The sequence below is a fragment of the Aplysia californica genome, unplaced genomic scaffold (assembly GCF_000002075.1).
Source record: "Aplysia californica isolate F4 #8 unplaced genomic scaffold, AplCal3.0 scaffold00196, whole genome shotgun sequence".
Lineage (NCBI taxonomy): Eukaryota > Metazoa > Mollusca > Gastropoda > Aplysiida > Aplysiidae > Aplysia > Aplysia californica.
The window spans coordinates 203,959-208,522 of NW_004797466.1; positions in this window are offsets into that span (position 1 = coordinate 203,959).

The following is a 4,564-nucleotide window of genomic DNA, read 5'->3' on the forward strand; positions in this document are numbered from 1 at the left end:
GAAAGACAATGATGATGATGAAACGTGCAGGTCGTCTTATCAACACCATCCGCTCCGCTAATATTTTGGCACCTGAGGCAAAATGGCGCTGACAAGAAAACGCCAAATGTTTCTTTTGTGAGTAGTACATGTAGTACAAAATGAAATATCTCTCCAATTATCGTCGTTACTGGATTCATCCTATATTATGTCGTAACCTCATCAAAGTGGGAGAATTCAGTCTCCTACCCCAAATATTCTCTTATGAAGAAAATGCATTGACTATCTACCGAGGCGAGCCTGTCTATCGCCATCTACAGATAAAGAAAGCTATTTTTGATTTCTTCTGACCACGTGCGCCCCTGTCTTAACTGCTTGTTTTTTTCCTTGATCATTAATCCCATCATCGTTATCATCATCATCATCAGCAGCAGCAATATTTATACCATCAGTCACCCTCTTTATCTTTAAAAACCCAATTAACAATTGATGAATATAACGACAGGCTAACAAGAACAGCATGTACTGATTTCAGAGTAGTATGGTGAGCCACACTGTAACAATATATATCACACCTGGTTCTCCTCACACCCCGTAAGGCATTCGACATGTTTGACGAACAAAAATGAGGAGCAGTGAGGAGTGTAACAGAAAAAAGGCTGTGGACAACGTAAATTAGTTAAGTGTTTGACGCTTTCATCCTCATTTTATGATGTCAGGAGCGGAGGCTGTGGACAAGCACTCTTATTCTTGGGTGTGGCCACGTCGACTCTTACTTAGTAGAAAAAAAAATAAATGAATGTCTTGGCTTCTGCTGACTGTGTGGTGTTCATTGAAGTCATCTGGACCACAACCCAAGCTTTGATTTTGATACACCAAACATTTGCTCTACTCTAAGATGCATCCAGTCTAACATTACAATACACAGTAAAACAAAAACAACGAAGCAGAAGTGAATTAGTTTTATTCAATTGTTTGATAAACAGCAATGTACAGAGCCATTAGGTACACATCCATTTTAAATAAATCAAATGCCAATATGGCAGCCCATGTGAATGGAGGCACAAAACACATATGTATGCATGTGAGCGCATTCACACACACACACACACTCATTCACAAACATCCATCCATATTACTTTTCAGAATCATATTACAAATGCATTAAAAGAACTCCGGAAAACTTATTTCTCTGAAAATTTCTTAACAGCAGCAGCCACACAGGTTTCTAATCACAAAACCATACACCACGCAAAAGCTTGACTCACACAATATTTTCAAAGCGGTCGCAAGACACCTGACCACTGTAAGTGGTCTGCAGGATACAACCAAAGACTAAACCTACACTTTGAGCTCTGACAAGTACTATTCTGTGCACTGTAAGTGTAAGCATGCCTCTGCAAACAGCGGTGCAAATCTAACTGTAGAGCCAAGGGGAGCTCAGGTGCACAGGTCCTGTAAGGCTCTCAGGTTTTGACATGAGAAATGGTATTCTCAGTTTTATAAACTAAAACCCACTTTTTGAAAAACATGATTAAAAAAAAAACCCACCCGAAAATCTCATTAAATTTATAATTTGGCACACCCATCCACTAAATCAATTCTTAGAATTTTTTTTTTAAAGGGCTTTTAATTCTGGATAAATGATTTCGACCACTCAAAAAATAAAACAGAGGCAAAACAGTACTACTGGCATTCTGCTTTGAAAAAAAAGGGCTGTATTGAACTGGCCATGGCTTACATAATATAAACACATTATGAGGAGTCACACAACTTTCTTTTCTTTAGTCTCCTACACTACAAACTGAAACAGGTCAGTAGTATGTAGTATAGGGTTTTACGGCGCTCGCAACTGCATGAAACAGGTCAGAAAAGGAGACATGGCATGTAACAGAATCAACTTGAACATGACAAATCAAACAGAGAAATGACATCCTGGCGAGAAACACCAGAGTACATCATTTATTAAATAACAGGCATGTAGGCAGTCAGACACTAGGATACAGCTTGCTTTAAAAAAATATTGCCACAACTTTTGGAGATTAGATATCAAAGAGCTCAGCAAGAGGACGTATAAAATATACAAAAGCATGCACAAAAAACACTCAGGTTCTCAAAAGTCATCGTCTTCAAAGCAATCACTTAGAATGTCATTCCTTTAGAGTCATGAGTAACCAGGGTACTGTACTTATGAAATCCTAAGCCCACAAGAGACCCAAAAAAAAATCAGCTGTGATCCAAATTTTGAAATGTTCACAAAAGGTACAGCACTTTTATAACATTTAAAGTAGAGTGGAGCGTAACGATCTCATATAGATTGTTTGATGCTACATGTAAAAACAAATGATAAAAAATTCATCAAATTTTCTTTATGCCAACACTGTTAATGAAACAGTTTTATATTATATATTGAATAAGGAATACTATGCTGATCCTGAAATAACACAATACACTTCTTTTAAAACTTGAACAAAAGTGAAATAACAAATTTTATTTTCAACTTTCCATCCCTGGAAACGACCAAAGCGCAGCAAATCTTGGTCTAGAGAAAAAACTTAACGGACATTATCTTCCACTCTCTAATTCCATGCTTCCTAAATTGGGACCAAAAATAAAATTAGAAGAAAATTCTTACTCTATAATTCTAATAACTATAATATGCTCAACTGCTTCCAAAGCTTGAAAATGTCTTACACGAGCTGCATTTCAAGGCCCGACAAAAATTCTTAATAAAAAGATTCCACATTCATTCACTGCTGAAACATCACTGACAAGTGAGTTGTATGTTAGTCAATGATGGTGAACACAAGGAATGTTCGACTTGTGCAGATCCCCTAAAACATTTGCATTCTATTCAATAAACTTGCAAGAAGAGAGTCCTAAATTCCCACAATATCACACAAGGAGCAATTAATGATGACTGCTGTCACATCAGTGACCTACACATTTGAGACTCATATGCATGACTGAGCAAAAAGAAAGAAGAAGAACCCCCCCCCGGAAAAAAACAACAACAACAAAAACAAACTCTAACTGAGTGCTGAGTTTTCTGTTTGCTCCAGTTAGAATCAATTCTTATGTTACCATGTCTAGAATTTGAGCCCACAAAAGGAGACAAATAACAAAACAAATCCCCTACAAAAAGGCATTAAGCCCACATAGAGCAAGTTTGAAATATTTCACAATCATTTTAATGACTCCATAGTCATCAGTGTGAATTCTACAATATCTGAGCACGTTTGCATGTTCCCTGACCATCTGAAATTGAAAACAATATACCCCACCCCCAACAAAAACACTGCTACCTGTCTATGCTCATAACCAAGGTAATGACAAGAGAAACAACAAACATTAGTCCGCATGTAATCTGTCTCAGCTTCCGGCCTCCAACAGCCCTTAACTGGAACCCTCATCAATTTCAAGCAGTCTTGGGCTGTAGAGCAAGACGTACGCACAATGCCAGTCACCTGAAAGGAAGGAAAAGTGGTCAGATCACAGTGCTCCTGTCTGATATCAACAATGTTACCACAATCAGTCCAAATATTTCCAACAAATCCCATTATCCAGGATGATTTACCCCTGGCCAAATAGTTAAATGGTAAAACAATCAGTTTACTCTAAGAACCAGTGTCATCATGGTACAATAGTATGTCTGGGTAACAAATTTCTATCACAAAACAAATTTTATCATATGCAAAGCTAAACAATTTCTAAATCTTTCTTTAAAAGGATTTTGCTAAAATACTCTACTAAATACTGTTTCACACAGATTATTTTCTTGACTTCTGTATTTAAATTTTGCTTAAATATGTGACTTTACTGTTGTGCATAGAATAATTTTCTAGCAAACCTCTTACTGAACAAATTGAATTTTTAAAAATTAACTTTCCAGGGAAATTCAATGTGTATGAATATTGTTATACCAGAAATAAAAAACATTAACACTGAGACATAAGGCTGCTGTCCTGGGTAACGAACTCAGCTGAAAATCAGCTCTGACAGTAGGAATGCATACCCCCTGGCAACGACAGGGTTAAATGTCGTTATTCTTTATCATATGTTCTACATACACACCAATAATATCAAGTAGACATTTATCATGGACAAAGGCAGTAAAAGAGGAGATTGCTGTTTTACTTCGTCAATTAACAATTTCAGGGGCAAATGTAAATATATAGAGGCAAACACATTCTCCAATCCTGATAATCAAAATAAAAGGCGCAACAATGATACTGATACAAGACGCACCATAATAACCTAATCTTATTATTGTGAAGTTTGATTTATCCGCAGAAACAGCCATATGTTAAAAAAAGTAATGGAGACCACATAACAGTACACATACTATTTTTCTTGGCCACCCAGAACATGAATCTTTGTGAACACGAAATCTATTATTTCAACACATATTTTTATGCTTGATGGTGACTTTGAGCTGCAGAGTGGCATTTCGAGTCCAAGTAGACATACCATGTTCATACACAGCAATTCCCCTTGTTAACACATTACACCCTAACTCGCCCGGGATCGCCCGGGAATTCCCTTACGCGCTCCACCCTGACTCGCCCGGAACCGCCCGCGCCGA